Source organism: Struthio camelus, chromosome 7 (genome assembly GCF_040807025.1).
Source record: "Struthio camelus isolate bStrCam1 chromosome 7, bStrCam1.hap1, whole genome shotgun sequence".
Lineage (NCBI taxonomy): Eukaryota > Metazoa > Chordata > Aves > Struthioniformes > Struthionidae > Struthio > Struthio camelus.
In genome coordinates, this window is record NC_090948.1 from 18126865 (window position 1) to 18146219 (window position 19355).

The 19355-nt window shown below is 37.2% G+C and overlaps 1 protein-coding gene across 5 annotated transcripts in view; it reads right to left on the bottom strand.

Moving 5' to 3' along the window:
- Window positions 1-19355, bottom strand: part of LOC104145967 (heparan sulfate glucosamine 3-O-sulfotransferase 1) — a 62216-nt gene that overhangs the window by 26254 nt on the left and 16607 nt on the right. The window contains exons 3-4 of one of the 5 annotated variants that reach the window (XM_068950006.1): window positions 6479-6550; window positions 4118-4856 (exon numbers count right to left, since the gene is read on the bottom strand). The exons of 3 other annotated variants lie outside the window; for them this stretch is intronic. The gene's annotated coding sequence lies outside the window, so the exon portion shown is untranslated. Of the gene's footprint in view, window positions 1-4117; window positions 4923-6478; window positions 6551-19355 lie in introns of those variants that run through there. One more of the 5 variants, XM_068950008.1, reaches the window with a different exon arrangement.

Consider the following 19355-nt stretch of genomic DNA (forward strand, 5'->3'; position numbering starts at 1 on the left):
ACAACCATGCAAAATATGTACATAGTTATTTCTATATCATGCTGTGTTTTCAGCAAGTTCTTCTTTAGATGACATGTCATCTAAATCAAGTCCTAGAGTATTTTAGCTAGATTGTCCTGTCTGGCATTTGGACTTCAGTACATATGAAACTTTAGTCCCATGTCAACAGCTCGCTTCCAAAATCCATTGGAATTGTTCACACAGGCTGAAATACTTGATGAACTGGGACAAAGGAGCACCCAGGACCAAGAAGGCTCAAGCTCGTCATCTTCTGTAACAATCTCGGAGTCAGAACACACACACAGTTTCAAGATTCCACAGAGACGGAAACGTAGGGCTACTGCTTCAGAAACTTCCAGTACATTTTAATGCTTCCTTTTTAAGTAGCCAACCTTTAATATCAAAGTCCAAGTTTTCACAGAGGCAAGACATCTGAAAATACAGCTCCTGTAAATATAGGAGCAGCCAGGTCACACCTCACCTGAGAAAAATTAGGCCAATTGTCTAAGATTAGAAGCATATAAAATTACTGAGTGCTTTCTGAGGCGTACATTAACTACTTTTCAATTCAAGAGAAAATATTTTAGCTCCTACTAGTTTTTTAAAGTGAATATTTGCATATGTGCTTACCATTATCAGTAGGTTGATTATTTTAGTATTTTTACTCATCATCATAAAGTTAATCATGCATGTTCCTATCTGAGGCAATGAACATGTTATGTTACCTGCATGTTACCAGAGTTTTACTCGTTCTGAAGGAAAAGAATATGCAGTATAACAAATAAAAAGAAATGCTTCAGATCCCGTACTGCAGGGACTTTCATTGACCTCTTAACTACCCCTTTACTAAACTGCTACTTCATTTTTAATGAGTGTTCTATAAATGCAGTAGCTGTTTGCATTCTGAATCTGCAAGTGTTGCAAAGATTTCTAAAAATGGGTCAGCTACAAAAACCTAAATACTTTCAGTCCATTATTATACAGTATACATATATATACTTTAAAGTGCATCCTCAGCAACTAATAGTAGACATGTATTTCAATGATGGAAATATTAATACTGACTTTAAAAAAAGCATAAGTCAGTAAAATCTGTGTGGGGTCCCATCATCCAAAATAATTGTCTTCTCTCAACTCTGAGGTAACAACAACTGGCGTGTGTACAGACAGAAGTTGTTAATAGTCTTGAAAGGTGACTTACGGTTAAAGCACACACAAGATACAAGAATTCGGCTCTTCCTGTGGAACTGCTGCTGAGGTATGGTTTCACAAGAGGTTTAATTTCTGTTAGTTCTAGCAAACTTAGCCTAATTGGGCGAAAGAAGCCACACAGTCTGTCTGTCATACCACCTAAGTTGTATTAACTATAGTTACAGTCTGCACTGGAGATCCTACAGCAAAGCCATACAGATTCCAAGGTTTTGGAACTGATCATCTTCTACACAAAACCCAAACTGAAACATTTGACTGTTTAACAAGAATGGTGTTTCATCAAAACATGGTTGTTGAGCATCTGCTAGGATACTAATCCAGGCTCTGGGAGAACAGTCCAGTTCTGGGTGAACAGCACTTTGTCCAACTGATTTTCCTTTTTTAGACCATCCCTCCTCAGGAATAATGCTTGTATTCCCCCCCCCTCCCCTTTATTCCTCCTCCTCATCCCCAAACTTCTCCTTCCTTTTCTCAAGAAAAGAAGCATCTTACAGAATAGTATACTTTCTCATCTCCAGTTTCATAACCACCACCCTTGGGCTTTCAGTTTCTGACCTTGGAAGCCTATGAACAAAGGATGACACTGGAGCTGATAATTAGTTGCAGGCCAACTCTTAGGCATATATGTTGTTCCCACCACCTGCCTTATAGCTTTGAAGAGTCCTAAAGGTAACTAAACTGGTCTCATTCCATCACAAGACAAAGCATACAGTATGAGGCTGCAAGCACACATTTTACAGACTGCACAGAAGAAGAGATTGAAAGAGCATGCTATTTTTATCTGCAAATAGCAAGGGCTAACAACTCTGCCAAACAGGTACCGTTGTTTAGAAGAACTGAAAGCAACGTTCTTCAATAACTGTTGTTTCCATGCAGCATTCAGTCTCCTGAATTCCAGCTCCTTTAGCCACAGAGCTATGAGTGCACAAATGGAAAACCCGTGGGACAGAGTAATCGTTGTACAAGGCAGAACTTGTCACCGCGGCCCTTCTACGCACCCTAAGATTGTGCTGAACTAAGTAGGAGTTATGAATCTTCAGCACACTGCATGGTTGGGACTTCACACTTAAGTCACCTCTGCACTGGCAGGTCTCAAATGCAAGTCCCCAAATCTCTTTCAGGCAATGGCAGTCTTTCTTCCTCACAAACTTGTCACAGAAATTCTCTCTTCTCTCTTTACAGATGTGTTCAATTTAAAACATATTTTAATAAGAAAGGTTGATTTAATAAACTTTCAAGTCTTGATCTATGCTGTTTCCCTTTTATCTCTCCCATCCACTCTGTTCTTTATCAGTCTCAAGGTAGATCTTAAAATGCCGCACACAATGAAATGGCATTGCAAGTTTCCATAATTAATTAGGAACTATTCTCCTTTCCTTCCTAGTTATATGCTTGAATCGCAAGAGCATAAGAAACAGAGATGGCATAAAATAGTACAAATAAACTTTTATAACTGGATAACTTTTAAATACATAGGTACAGTATGTGTCATCATAATGCAGAAGCATAGAAAATAGGTTTAGAAGTGACCTCAAGAGGTCATGTACATTGTGTCTCTGCCCCAAGGCAGGATCAACTGTATTGTTACCATTCTTGACAGATGTTTGCATAACCTGACTTTTAAAAATTTCCATTGATGGAAATTCCACAGCTTCCTTAGGCAACCTACACAAAATATTTTTACAAATTGCACCTACTCACAATTCAGTGTTGCAGAAAGGTCTTACTCGCACTGGCCTGCAAGAATCATTCTTTGTCAGTTTTAATTTAGCATAGCACTTTTGAATTAGTACAGGTAATACCAGGTATGCGAATATCTCTTTGAACAGGCATAGGAAAGGTATGTTGGTTTTGAATTTTATAAAGAGAAATTTTGCATAACTGATCACAAGTGCCCTTAAATTAGTAATTTAGAGAGAACTTCATAATTAATCAAGGTACAAATATACTGCATTCTCCACCTACAGTGTAATTTCTTTGTGCTAAATAACTTTGTGAGTCTTGTTTTCATAAAATTTCTATACCCAAGAATTGAGATGTTTTCATGTATACATACATATATATACACACACACACCCCACAGGTGGGCTGTTGCTTCATATGAATTTATCATGTGAAGGATTCCCAGGGGTACTAGTTCTGTTGACGCCGAAGGGTCTAATGAATACAAATTAGCACCTCCACAAATTAGGATACTATGGTCTTGTCTGCATCCTAACTTCATTGAAGGGTCAACGTAAAATACGTAATTGGTAAATATGATTTGGGAATCCGAGTTCCTTTTGTCTGTAATTAGGATGTAGAATTAATTCTGTACTAACAACATAACAAACAGCAGGATTTTATTTGAAAAGGCATCAATTCTTTCCAGGATTTAGTGCACATTAAATAAGGCTTCTACCATAAAATTTTGGGTTTTTTTAGCAGCTTACGAGAACCATTTTAGCAGATCAATTAAAATTTTCATGGTGGCAGAGAGAGAGGAACCTTGCTGTTACAGGAAAAAGACTGGTTTAAGGCTTTAGTACTGATATCCGGAAGAAAAAGGCACCAAACAACTAGATCCAAAAGTCTTTTGAAAACTGGAAAAATGAACACCTCTTTTTCTTTTTGTATCCCTTAGAAAAAACCTTTGAACCCACAGAATTAAGTGTTGACAACACTATACCAATAAGTGGGTAGTGGGTTTTTGTGTGTGTGCTTTTTTTCCCCTCTCTCCAAACAGCTGGAGCATTATCTATAGATTTTTGCAGGCTCACAAGCACTGCGCTCACATCTCCAGTAAAAGCTGCTGTCTAACATACAAAGCTGAACACCCCAGGGACCTTGAAGTGAACATATTTGTCTGCTCCTTTAAGTACACCAGCAGTCATTTGTAGAGTTTACATAGTTTTCTTGTCAATACCTGCTGGTCACAGTTGGTGAAGAAGGAGTTTCTCTTATGATCTGCTTCCTAATTAAGCATGGCAGTAGCCATTGAGAGTGAAAATCTCAACAACCTGACACACAAAAGGAAAGAAAGAATCAGATGTAGTCTCAGAAGGCTTCGCTCTTTAAATATATCATTTGGATTCTGCAGTTACTGCAATTTAAAGAGAACAGAAAACAGTATGCCAGATTAACATGCAACTTTTCTGATAAACTGCAAGATACTGTATGTAGGATGGATGCTTTAACCCTAATGTTCTACAACATAATTCTTTCAGAAAAAAAAAGTTAAGAGGATTTGAAGCTATCACAGCTTGCGGCCCAAAATTTGCACCATCTTCTGCTTGCCTTCATTTTTCTCAGTGCTTCATGATCTACTCTTGCCTGTTGCCATCTTTCACTTCCCATCATCCAACTTGTTTCTGTTGTCCTTCCCTTTAACTGTTAAAAAATTGCATACTTTTCCCCTGTGGTGCCCTTCTGCACACAGAAGCATCCAGAAAGTATCTGCAAAGCTATGTCATTACCCTACTTGAGACTCTTTGCTGTCTTCTTCTCCAAGAGCCAGTTGCTCCTCTGCTGAATGACTATTTTCTAGCATTTTATTGTTTCCTCATATTACCTTTTTGGTTTATATCCCTCAGTTGTCTCTTCATTTATGCTTAGATTTTAAACGCTTGCGGTCAGAAGCCTTCAGTGTTTGCACAGCCCCAACCCTGCGTGACAGACATTTTGACATAATTATAAAAAGGCTTACCTCTCGCAATTTCAGACAAGAAATAGAGTAAAAAAAAATACTGTTTTTGAACTATCCTAAGAGCAAAGCATGCAATAGAAGATGTTGCTTGTAAAGGCAGCTTGCACCAAAAGGCTCAGAAAGTTTAGTGTTATAAAAATGTGGAAGGTGGAGGACTTTCCCAGCACTTCTAGTATCAGAGATTAGGCTGGAAGCAGTAAGCCTCTACTTGCTACTGAATGCCTTACCTACCTAAGTAAGGTAATAAAGGGATTCACAGCTGCCATTGGCAAAACATGGTCATTCTCAAAAAGGAGTGTTATGTAACAAGTCAATGAACTTTGACTCACCACAGCAGACTATTTTAAAGAAATAACTGTGGTGTAACCCCTTCCCACTATAAAAAAGTCTTGATTTTAGTTTGGATATTGCAGATGGTGAGGTAGTTCTCCTGCTTAGACCCTGTCTAATGCTATTAAGATCCACCATGCTCAGAGTAAGTTATATAGTATACCTCTGCTGGAAAAAGATCTGATAGTATTATATAGTAAACCTGCTTCTGAAGTAAAAGAATACTTTAAAAATTGCATAGACTTTATCTGAAAGCCTGAACAGAATGTTTCTATTACTGACAAAATAAAGATCTCCCGGACAGACTTCAGAGCAAAAAGACTTCAGGAAAAAATATGTAAGGTTTCATTTCTTGCCCTTTGGCCTTTTTTTTTTTTTTTTTTCATTCTTAATATTAAAAGAGGTTGAGCTACTAAACTCTCTGGAGAGAATACATGGGACAGTTAAATGAAGACTCAAAATCCAGATACGGTGAATAATTAAAAAAAAAAAACACTATCAAAACTTTAATTGACATCTTCCAAAAAGAGTTAGATAGCCTGTAAAGTTCAATTTGATGAAGTTGTACCTGAAGAGCGCTGAAAGTTCTCCCCGCTCTACTAATTTTATTTCACCTTTCCATTGTAAAACTTTAAAAAAAACCCTGATCTTCATTATTTATTTTCTTTGAAATACACCTCTTGGCTGAGATTTTGGCTACACCTATAATGAAACACCTTCTGCTGTGGAATACCCTGCAGCATGCTACCATAGCACTAACCACCCACGCCTAGAGCCAATCCTCAAGCCTTCACCTGCCTTTGTTAGCTCAGTACCAAAGTGAACTGACCTGAAACATTCATTTGCCAATTCGTTTCCCCAAACATTTGCTATCTAAAAGGAAAGCCTGAGCAGAGAAATAAATGTCAGGGTATGTGTGCATGCGTTTGAGATTCAGACACTGTCTTTCAGGATGAAAGAAATCAAATTCATAAAAACTGTCAGAGATACCTCGTGGGTAAGTGGTCCTTTAAGAGGTTTGCTTCAAGAGGGCTACTTTTCAGAATCTTTCGGGTACAGACTACTTAGAGTTATTAGTTAGAAGCCTGACATTCCTCTTCACAAAACTCCTTCCCCTAGTATTCAGATTCAAGATCCAAATCAGACTCATATCAAAACCACTCAATAGCACAGTAAAAGCAATAGGTTAATGAAATCTCTGTGACTCTCCTTATCCTATAGCATAAATTTGTCTGGAAAGGAGAAGTTTACCTGGCCCAGTGAGAATAGAAAAGACCATGGTCCCTTTTAAGAAACGCGTCCTTCATCCTTCTCCCCTTCTCCCTTAGTAAATGGAAAACGGGAAAGTTCAATTACCAACTGCATTCCAAGAGCTTCTAATCTTTCTGATTATAAAACTGGTAAATAAGGACACAGGACATCATGTCATATACCATAGTTAGCTAAATTAGTTTCTTAGATAAAGCACAATTAATCAAGAACAAATGCTATGAAAATTGTAACTATTCCATTTGCTCTCCAAGAGGTATTCAGCTAATTTTATGCCACATTTTTAGCTTCTAGTGATACCTGCAGAAAGAGCATATTTTGTTGATTTTAACTGTTGCCTTCTGTGGAAAGTAAATTAAAACAAATAAATGTAAAATGACAGAAAAATCATCATGCGCTATTATTTGTGTTTATACTTTGTGACATGAGAAAACTGGAAACAATGCAACACGTGTAGCATGAAAACCCACAACAGAGAGAGAATAATACAAATGCTTTTAATTTAAGGTTTTATTATCACTGATCCTATTTAACATTATTTTACATTAATAATCCTGCCAGATTATTAACAACCCGGCAGGATTGGTCAGTGGTCAACAACTGCTTCTTCCAAGATGGGGCAAGTCATAAAGAAAAAGGTTCCCTGGATCAGGGTCAGGTCTAGCACTGATGAGTCAGCTCGTTTCACACTAGCTAATTTATTAGGAAAGATAAGAAGAAAGCATTGAAAAACATCTACTCAGCAGAAGAAACAAGAGCCATGAATGAGCTGGATATGCTGGAAAGCCGCATCTCACTATCAATGTGCAAGCACTTGCATGTTCATGTCCTAACATATGCGATTAAAAAAAATTAAAGACAGAAAGAAAATTAGGAGACCTTTTCTGACTGGTGGGACACAGCCTATAAAACTGCCCAAAGCTTTTCTGTGTCTAGTTATTGAGGAACTGGGCAGCTCCTAACAATGGTGAATATGCTAATGTTACAGTAGAGTTCAAGTAGATGTTACAGCACCATATGGAATTGCATCAGCAACCAGTTTGATGCCCACTTAGCACAAGCTATTCTGATTTCCTTACTCACAAACAGGTAACAGAAGGACATGAAAAGGACTCCTCCAGAGAAGTTGTTTCTACTACCTTACAAGCACTGTTGCTCTGGAACATAAACACTTGTGTCATTCCTGTAAATGAACAGGCATTTATGCCTTGTTTTGCTCAATAAAACCATGGAAGAAGCTCATCTCCATAAGCCAAAGTATTCTGGCTACTTCATGCCTACTTTATTTCCATCTTTCAGCAAAACCAAGTAAACAAGATTAAATTTATCAAAGAGAAATGCTTATTTTAATATTGTGAAAAAGCTGGTTCAGATATCTACACTTTTCAGTTTCAGAGCTTGCAAATTAAATTCCAGCCTTCCCATCCTCTTCCTCTCTAAAATACAAAGGCATAAGATGGCAGCATGTGACACAACCAATTTGAACATCATATAAGATTTACCATTTCTGCATTTGTCATGTGCCGTTTCAAAGATCTTGGTCGGTTTTTCCATGGGCAGAGAAACTGGACTTGCAGCCAGTCATTCACAGCAGTTCCTTCATTAGTATTCACTTCCCTTTACTTTCTTTCAGCCACTGTATAAAAACGGTATTTTACCCTGAAGGCTTTCTTTTGAGCTCAACTATTTGAAACATTCAAAGACCCACCTAAACTACAGGCAAAAGTAAATAAGAAAGTATTACAGTGAGCAGTAATTACAGTAGTCTCACACATTAAATCCAGTATCAGAGAACAAAGAAAGAACACAGACCATGGCATCAACTGCCACTTACTTAGTATCAGTATATTACTTATCATATTATAAAACAAAAAAACAATAAAAGAGATCCCAAGAAAACCACCAGTTGAATTTTATACTTCCTTATTTATCCTTATTTAGACTCCTTTGAGATTTTTGCACAAAGGAATTTTATCTCTGTGCGAAAAGCCAACACCTTTTTTTGAGGATGTAAGCAGCACATAGCGCTTTGCATAAAAGGTAGTTTCACCTTGGGTAAGAATTTTCTGGCATAAAACTAAATTAAAAAGAACAGATGGTTGAAGTATCATAGTAAAAAAAGAAAAACCACACACCCACCCACCCACCAAAGCATCACCTTCTCTTTCCCTACTTAAATCTTCCCTGAAATAAGTAGTACAGGAAGCTTTAAGATGTTTAGATCATCTAATTCCCACAAGATCCAATCCAAAAAACCAGCACACCAAAAACTTTATCTATGACGAAGTGCCAGATTCTCAACATGGGCTAACTTGGAACACCTAAATGTTCACCAGAGGTCACTCCCAAACATTCGGGAAATGAAAATGATTAAATGGAAAAAGTGCCTACTGAAAGTTGTTATTTAGCATAGAGTTCATCTTCAAATACAGTTTGGTAAGTCTTACCATGTTCCCTTCCTGCCCTGAAGACATGACATTGATGATATTTGTCTACCTACAGAGTATTTCCAGAGCATTTTAAAGAAAAAAAAAAAAACCTGCTAGAAAATAGCCAAGAAAACTAAGACACAAGTATTAATGGTGTCCATGAAAGCAGATGCATTTTTTAAGGTTTCAAATTCCTCATTTTCTGTCATTCAAGAGAACATGACAGTTCTTGTCTAGCTCTCAGACAGTGTTACCCTTTGGAGACAGGAAAGGAATTCCGGGTTTGTTGAAAACTGCAGTCTCCTCTAGCATAAAACATAGTTTATAAAGAAATGAAAAAAGTCCCTAGGAACTGACAAAAGAGCTACCATTTTTCCAATACTAGCAGATGCATGTGAAGTTGCCATGTGTACTCAAATCAAGCTGCACAGTGCCCCAGCCATAGACTCAGTGCATCCTACATTCGAGCTACCGCACAGGTGTAAACTTACTAGAGCACACACAAGAAGTCTTTTTCTTACAGGAGTTTCAGTTGTCTTGCCAGCAAACTAAGTTACCAGGGAAATCCTGGGCTCTCCTGTCAAGTGCAGGGCTCTCAACGCATAAGGTGTAATTCATTATGCAGCCAGCCAGACTTCCCTTTAAATAGATTACATCTCAATTTAGGCAGAGTGAGCTACATGCAAATGACTAGATGCGGCACTCACTCATCACCCATTATAATCAATCCTTTGCATTTAAAACATAAACGTAGTTGATTTACTAGTTCTGTGAAAATTCAGCTAACTGGTACAAAAATCCAGTAACATTATGTTCCCAATAATGGAACCTTCTCCTATTTAGGGGGAGCAAACCATATTTACATCTTTATAATCTGTATAGAACAGTAACAGCTTCCATGGCTTCTCTCTGGACACAGGGATTCACTTGACTGGATCTCAGTCCAGGATGACCTGAAGCATAGTTACCAGCTGTCCATGAATACTGTGAATATTTTTCAGTGAAACAGATGGGGTTTTGAATATAGCACAGGAAAGTCATCAAATGACAGGAGACCTGAGCAAACAGATAAATTAACTAAAGGAAAGAAGTTGTAAATTCAAGTCTGAAGTTCAGTCTGGCTTGAATCTTTTAATATTATTTAAATGTGTGTGCAAATTCTTTTTTGCAGTTTAATAATGAGCTGTTTCATATGCACAGTCTGATCATGAAGGTTATGCTTAGTATTCTGAAATAAAACAACATTTTAATTAAGTTATAAGAATGTCAGCTTCATTCTAGTCTTTGATGCTCCTAGAAACAATCATAAAGCAGCAAGAACTGCAGAAAACAACTGCTAGTATTATTTAATTTTAATCAGGGACCAAAGTTATGAGAAGCGGTAAAAGCATAAGAAGTTTCTCAGAACAGCTGAAAAACCTTTACACCTGACTAATTAAAAATACAGTAACCTATAATTCCAGCAGTTCGCAATATGGATAACTCCACCAATGATGACTATAATATACAGTCAGTTCTGTGGCAAATATTTAGGTCCACCAACCTAAAACATTTTCAACATTACAAATGAGCTAAGGCATGATTTAGAAAGCTATTAAAAATGTTGACTGATGTGACTTTATAGGATCCATGATAACTCTCTTAAGAGCTCTGCTGCACCCTAGCACTCTATCTGTAGACATAATCATAGATGGGAGAGGAAAAAAAAAATTGCTTGGGATTGAAGAATGTGCAATTAAAACTTATGTGGTATCATTTAATGCCTAAAATATATAATTTTCTATCTAACCCCACCCTGAGCCATGGCAAAATAATTTAATATTTAGTAAAAGTGATATATTCACCATGCTTCATCAACGATATTTTAATTTGAAAGCTGGTAACTGTATGTGTATATATAAATACAAAGAAAAAAATTACTGTGGAGTATCTAGAGGGTAACTATTGTTTATTGAAACAAGAAGTCCTGTTCTTTACTATCACTGATATTAAATCATTTTACCTGTAAACTTCCTATTCAAAATTACTGACTTGCCTTCATATATAAATTGATGTCTTTGTGTATGTGTCATGATTCAAAACGGATCATTCATTGAAGAAGCCCAGAAAACCCTAATGAGGTTGTAACACCTTTAATTTAGCTCATCTTTCTAAATAACTGATTAACAGTAATGTGATTTTAACAGAGCAAAAATTTGGAAGAAAAATTTCAAAGACATCAGAAATTATTATTTTTAATTAATCTTTAACATACAGTGAAAAGAGCATTACATTTAAGCTATTAAAAGGGCCATAACAGCAAGTTAATACATTTCTTTACTTGATGCCTCTGTAAGTGGCTCTACCCCAAAAGCTGGACCCTTCTACACACAGGTTTCATATCCCAAATACTATCCAGACCATTAATATATATTATCCTTAATTTTCAAAAGTTCCAGTAAAACTGAAAAGTATTATAATAGACTTTGTTTCTGCTTTTCAATGCGGTTGGCTCAGCTTTGTGCATGACTGCAAAAAATTTTTTTGGTAGATGTTAACTTACTCTTAGCCAAGACAATGTCAAATCCACTTGGATATATTTGGTTGTTAAATACACACAAGAATTAATCTCAAAAAATTTTTACCTAAAGAATACTATGGCTACCGAGAGTTTACAAACATGTAAACAATTTGGCAAAACATTCAACTCCTATGGGAATTGTCTCAGGCATCAGAAAAATCTAATAAGCACACTGAATTTTTTGGTTCCTGTTGCCCTAGAAGAAAATGAAAAGCAGAGCAGAGACATAATTCTTAATCATAGCAATGGATTAAATGTCACTTTCCTAGCCCAGTAATCAAGGATTAGAGGCTTAATTTCTGAAAGGAAGTTTTTATTGCTAGTTTTGACTACACCCACAAAATAAAGTCCCCATAAAACCCTGCCATACAATCCACTGGAGGCGTATTTCCTAATGTGAAAGTAGGAGCTTGACAATTTTTTTGTGAAAACTTACATGGCAGACATGCTATGACAGGAAAATCTCAGGGTAGTTTTCTCTCTCTGCTCTCCCTGCTTCTGTATTGGTTTGTTTAGTTTCCCTATGACTACTTTAGAGGTGAGGAGGTGATCTCCAGGCAGACAGAAAGGCTGGTCTCAAGAAGGATTTCTTACATAGACCTTTGCCTCAGGACAAGTCACTAGTGAAATGTTTTTGAAATACATCAACTGGCCAGACAGTAATATTCATTCTAGAATGGCTGCAGATAAAAAGTAATCCACACTGCTTCTCTCTTTTCATCTTGATCAGCTAAAAACATGCTAGATGTGTCAGGTCACAAAGCTAAAATCACCTCTTTGAGTGCCACAAGCTTCTGTTGAGAGCTGCCCGATCTCCTACTCAGAGGTCTTATCTACTCTGACAACAGGCACTTGACCTGTCTTCAGGTAAGTCTGTGAGGGACAAAAAGCAACCTCTCCTCCTCCAACAAGAAAGCACCATCTATTGGAAACTGCTTCCCTACCTATATTTTGAAAGGGTGCAGAGCTCCTTTGTAAGGATGAGACAGATAGAGGTTGGGGTAGAAGGGATGCTCCCTCTCCCTAGATCTACAATTTAATTGGAGAGTTCTCCTTTATCATAAACTCACTGGAACTCTGGTTAAGGGGCAAAATGGAGTTTGTCAAAGGAATATTACTCCATCCCATCACTTAAAAGAAACTGCAACACCCTGATGGGAAATCAGATTCATGAGTCAAATTAAAATGCATGTTCTTGTGTGATTGTGTAGAACCCTCTTTGAGCTATAATTCAATAAAGACACCCACCAGTCGCAGTAAGGCAATCCAGACTTCTCAAACTCAGAGCTCCAAGTGTGATGCAGTAGATAGTATGCATGGTCCACATCTGAGAAAGACTTCTCAATTCTCCTATGCAGCCACTGATAACAGCAAAGAACTGCACCTTCTCATTTATGATTTGGAATTTTTTGAGTAAAACAAAGGTTTTATTATTAATGTTCTTAATTTCATTGCTATATTCTGTAAATAATCCGAGTGAAGAGAAGAACAGGGAATTCTTATCCTAGCTCTGTCAGACACCTTTCAGTGCTTTGGATAAAAAAATGAAGACACAGCCATCTGAAATTAATATTTGAGGTGAGATACCACTTATTCAACTCTCTTCTGCAAGCTGAGAAAGAAGATAAAAAGGTCAGCTTTAAAGCAAATCAAACGGTTCCAGGGATCATATATTAAATTAGTTAGTCTGCAATAATGCCCATGCAGTATCAGAACTGTCAGAACTCCAGGTGAGGAAAAATGTGTAACTGCATAAGGATAGGACAGAAAAGATACAAGAGTATCATTTGAGTGCCTTAAACTACTGAAGCGATCTAAGCACTTGAACAGCAATCAGCGTAAGAGTAAGCACGGGTTCTGTGTTTGTTTTACATTTGCATTTTTATTACAAACATCAATCAAACATTTTCTTCCTATTTCCACTCAAGCCCCTTAGACTTTTCCCATGCCCATCCACAGTTTCAGTTACACTGATCCTATGGTACTGCTCTTCAATGTTTGACTTCTGGGGTCTGTATTAACAGTCTGTCTTCAGGTATTTGAGTTTTCCACTAAAATTAGGATCCTTTGTGCAATCAGCGGAGAGAGGGTTTCTATCTTAGGCAGTTAAAATCAGTCGCTGAAGCTACCACTGACTTTGGAGAGACCAGACTCCGAATTTTAGCCTTATTACATGCTGAAGTCACATGGCATAGAGGGACGTTTGTGTATTCACTTGATGAAAACAGACATCTCTGACTTGTTGGCTTCAACATCCTGACTTTTAATTGATCAGCATTGCCTAAGCATGGCCCTCGGAATCACTACTTCCAGTCTAGCCTGACGTACTGCTCCCCAAGTTTTCCTTTCCCAAATGGCCTTTGAGACCTAGAGAAATAACTTCTAACTAAACAGTCCTCAGTTCACCTCTGAGGTACTGATGTTACATCCATATGAAGATTTGAGACATCAATATTATTTCACTAAGGCAGCAACGAGTTCATTCATTTTCTGAATCCAATCTTGGGCCCAGAAATCTCAACCTGCCATGCTTGCTGACAAGATCTCCTCATGATACCTGTGAACTATTAGGCTGTCTTGCAACATCACTGTGTTTCCCATTCTGAAAAAGTATTCTCTCATGTTCACCAGTTATCTTGAGTTCTCTGTCATGTCTTTTGCATTACAGGAGTACCTTTTATTCCTTAGCTTCTGAGTGAGTTCCTTAGGTGGACCAAATAGTTAGGATTTGTGTCAATAGTGAATTTTGGGTCTTGTACTAATGTGAAAGGTTTGTCCCAGACCCTAATTTCAACCTGTTTTCTGACCAGAGACTCAGTCGGGAATGGCAAAACAGACATGAGTCATATACTCTTCTTTCTGAGTATGCAATACTGGGCATAACTGATAAGGCATGGAGTTGACTGAATTTCTGTATAACGTGACCACAATGAATTCTGATGGTCAAGTGAGCTAAGAAACAGTTAAACACACCAAATGCTTTAGAACTCTTCTTTTTCAAAAAAGCTAATTAACTTCGGTACACCTTACTCTTTGCTTTTACCTACTGCTTGTGTACAGAGGGAAACAGTACAAACGTATTCTGTTTTTGTTTTCCCTGTAGTCAGGCATTTTAATTCTGGTGTTTAGTTATAACCTGTAGCTTACATCTCATACTTTGTGTTGTGCAGGAGTCTAACAAGGTTGATTTGTTCAGTCCTTGAGTTCCCGCTGGTCAAGGTAGTGTGGAAGAATGCTCTCTGCACATTGAAAGCACTGGCTCCAGTCAGATCATCTTTCAGAAATTTTCGTTCTAGATATATTAGAAGATCAGTGCTGAATGTTGATACTTCAGGATACATGCCCATCTAGAAATAAAGGACTTAAATAACCACCTTAGAAATACATGGCAATTCCCCAATGTACACTCTTTATTTCTGTAATTTAGCAATTAATTTGTAGTTTCAAATAATTTTAGTTACAAGCCACAGATCTTAAAACATTTCTCAAAAACTGACTACATTTTTAAATGATCTTGTTCTGCTGAAAATTTAGTTCAGGCTGAAATTGAATAGGTATCTTAAAAAAAAGGTCTCTCTTAGTTGGTGCATGTAGGAAAATAAACTTGCAAAACCTGCTCTATAAAATCTGTGAAATATGTAATCAAAAAAAAAAAAGACAAGAACAATTTTTGGTTATATGACTCAGAACTTTTTTCCTCTTGAAACAATAGGAACTGATTGGAGACATAACCTGCAAGTTATACTGAAATGCTTAATGTTACTGAAATAATTAGATCTAGCGCATTCACAGAAGGAAACAGGAACATCAAGATCTTTTATTCTCATTTCAAAAGATTTATGTGTCTGAATAAAAGGCAATTAATCATGAACATTGTTAAAAAAAGTTTTCTTTTAACAGTTATTTTATTTATAGTTTTATTTATATATAAATATGTGATAAACATGATAAACTAATCAAAGGACCTCCTACAAAAAGAGGTTATATACCTGCAATTACAAATATAACTATTTCCAAAAAATTTTAAATCGAAGGCATCTTCAGAAATATTCACCGGCATCTATCTTTTAACACAGTACCTTGAGAATCATTTTGTTTTGGACCAAGCTTCTATAAAACAAAATACAGATTTTTATCCAGAATATTTACAATTTCAACAGAAATATCCAAAAAAACTAGAATATAGAAATATAGCTACTCCAATATAGAAGAAATACTTAAGTCAACAGATTTTACTAAATTCTAGTTATTCACAGTGGTAGACTGGACACAATCTTCTAGATTATTTCCAAATTCATAAAAAAAGTTCAGAAAGCACCTACATCTATGGTAGAGATTAGACACATAGGCTGAGTTGCCTCCAATGCCTTTTTGGTTTCAGAACCACAAAAAAGGAAGACAATTTTGTTAGTGAGGCACATAAACATCTGTGATATAGCCTTTGTCTATAATTCTGCTACTAATGATGGAAGAGTTTCTGGTACTAAAGCTTGCCTACAAGGAGGTTGTCAAGACAACAGAGCCAGGCTCTTCACAGCAGTGTGGGGTGGGAGGACATGAAACAATGGACGTAAGCTGAAACACAAGAGACTGACTGTCTGTAAGGAAAAACTTTCTGACTATGGAGACAGTCAGACATTGGTACAGGTTGCTCAGAGAGGTTGTGCAGTCTCTATTCTCGGATATTTTCAAGACCAAACCAAGTAAAGCCCTGAGTAACCTGCTCGGACCTCACAGCTGACCCTGCTTTGAGCAGAAGGTTGGACCAGATGACTTCCTGAGGTCCCTTACCAACCTGAATTATACTATGATCATCTAATCTATGACAGAAGCGTTTACAATTAATTTGCAAGGAACTGAGCAAGATCTGAATTAGCTCTACCATTGTTAAATAAAAAAAATTCAAACCAGACTCTCAATATCAATGCTATGGGAATATATACAATAGGAACACAAAGGACATACTCCCATAAGAACGATCTCGTGTTGGAAAAAAGATCTTATAGTACAGTTAAGTAAGAAAAATAGATTTTAAATGCTAATTCTGTAATATCTTTCAAGTACCCTCATGTACACTAAGACTCAAACTAGCACAGAAAACACCACTTTTGGTAGATACACATCATTATGTTGCACGCTGCCTATGCTGTAGGCTACCGAATCTTATACTTTTAAGCCAGCCTAGTTAAAGTCCACATTATCCATAACTTCAGAATGATCTAAATTATTAAAACAACATACGAAGCAACATCCCATTCTGGAAGGATTAATCTCTTCCCAGTTTCAACATGACTAAGGTTTCTTGACTGATTATAGCTCTTGTTATTGAGCAGCTGTTGGATGCAAAAGGTAAGTTCAGTCCTTTCCCCTTCCAATACCTAGGCTGGGTTCTCACCCATTTCAATGGAAGCAGGTGCAAGCCTTTCAAAAGTGAGTTAGAGTGCACTAAACAGATTTAATAACCACTTCCCCAATAGACTAAAGTGCTCCCAGAGCTCTAAAAATAAATAAATAAGAAACTGAAGATCTTTGAAGATCCTCCAGGGACAATTATTCAGATTACATGCTTCAAATAATGATGAAATTGTTTTTTTCTAGTCCTATCCTGATTATTTTAGCAGGAAAAGAGTTGGTACTTGCTGAAGTTGGGATCCACGCAACTACAGCTGACCTAAATAGCTACATAAAATTATAACATCCTCAAGGTTTCTTCCAATTAAGAAAAGAAACAGATGATGGAACTAGGTGTCTGATGCAATCCTGTTTATTTACTGAGAGTGTTTAAACTCCACTTTTCTTAGCACAGTAAAACACAAGCAGGCAATTGTCTTCTGTTCTGAGTTTACTACTCTCCTTCAGCTATTACTCCATCTAAAGAGCTCTCACTAAGTAGTTTTTGGGACTTGCACTTCAAGTAGTTGTTCATGCAGCGTCAGGAACATTTGCCTCATTCTTTCCTTTAAGACGTTCCCTCAGTTCTCCTAATAATTATTCAGCAAAATTCCTCAGTTGCATGTACCTTGTTTTATTGAGTGCCATCTGTGCTTTGGTGCTTCTTAAATGAAAGGCTCACTAGCTTCAGTTAGCACTGTTATGAATAGTGTTGAGTTATTCTGTCATTCTATCTAAATCCAAAAAATGTTGACCCTGTGCTTCTTCTTCAGGGAACAATTCAAACAATATACACCCTTAAATGCTGAAGTGCTTTCATTATTTTCATCTGTCCACTTATGCAGCTACCCTTCATCACTGTAATTGTGGCACCTAATATCACCAGACACTACAAGAAATGACTGTTAGTTTCTGCTTTTTACACTGTAGGTGCAAGCAATGAACACTATGACCAGTCTTCTGCAGCACTACAGTTGTACAGAATTGTTCCTTTTTCTCGTCTTCCAAAGAGAGAATTTTTTCCTACAGTGGGATCCTAATCTTATTGTCAACAAATACAAACAAAATATACACTAAAGACGTCCTTGGGGTGGGCTGGGGGGGGAAAGAGACAAGAACTGGCTAATAAAAATAATAAAATGTTGTGTCATGCTAATAGTCTACTCTCACATAAATCTTTCTGACAAATAGAGGGGAATGACTGTATGTACACCAAGATGATATACAAAAACATAAAAATAAAGATTCCAATTTAAGAATTAGACTGGCAGGGTGATGTTTACGGCATGCAAGCTGTCTTCCACAAAAATACATGAACTGCGCTTGAAAGAGACAGACCAAATGGAACTTGCTTTTCAAAAGCAAAGAGCATGACCCTTGGGTACAAGAGAGATTATTATTTCCTTAGACTAGGCTCTGAAACTACAACACCTAGAATTTATTTAATATGACCACAAATAAAAATTTGGGACAAAGATCTAGCGTTAGTGAGCTTTGATGAGTGTCTGCCACAACCAAAAAACCAATTCCAATGTTAGAGAAGTGAGCGCAGGAGTGATGCAAGATTAACTTCAATGTTAACGTGGTGGACTTCAGATATAACAATACCAGAGTTTGAATTGCTCCTTTGTATTGTGGACATTTTATGTTTTCTTTTCTTCACCCTACCCAACCCTCAAAGTTGGGTTTGCAGCCAGGGTAGGCAGGTATGCATATATCTAAGCCAGAACTTGGTCAAGATTCTGGGACCAAAACCTTGACTTTAGGCTCTCTCCATCCTCCAACTTCTAACACTGGTTCAGCATCAACATCATCATGTTCTTACAGCATCTATGTTTTTCTCCAGGAACTGGCTATCACTCATCTTTCTTTGCTAGAGACTGCAGACGGATTTCAGACACCAATCACATGGAGGATAAAACACTAACTTTCTACAACAGGGCTCTACCGTTGAACCCTTTCACACACAGCTTTTGGCCAACTGTTGATTGTTCACAGCATAAAGCTCAGCTTCTTCACCAAGAGCCAATGTGACCTCTGTGCTTTTGATTCACCAGCAAAGTCAAGCCCAGTAGACATAAAACAGATTCTCAGCTCTTGCAGTTGCTGCACCAAATGCAGAAGTGTGATGAAGGGCAGAAAAGACCATAACTAGAAATGGAGTGTAATGTGCCTTTGCTTGTAAGAGAGGCCAGCAAATAAACGGACAGCACAGGGCTCTGCAGGCAAAGACAGACCCCTCTTGTACTGATGTCATATTGAGAAAGTGGATTACTACATAATAACAAGTCCAGGACTGAGTACAGATTCTATAGAGAAGGACAGTACCTAACTCATCATTGGGTTAATACCACACATTCCTCTTACCTAGACTCCACTTAAACACTGACATCTTTTCACCTTATTGTTCAATCTGTTTTATATTCTTTGCTCCCCATAGAATGAAAAATACATCACACCTTTTTATTGTATTTTATTT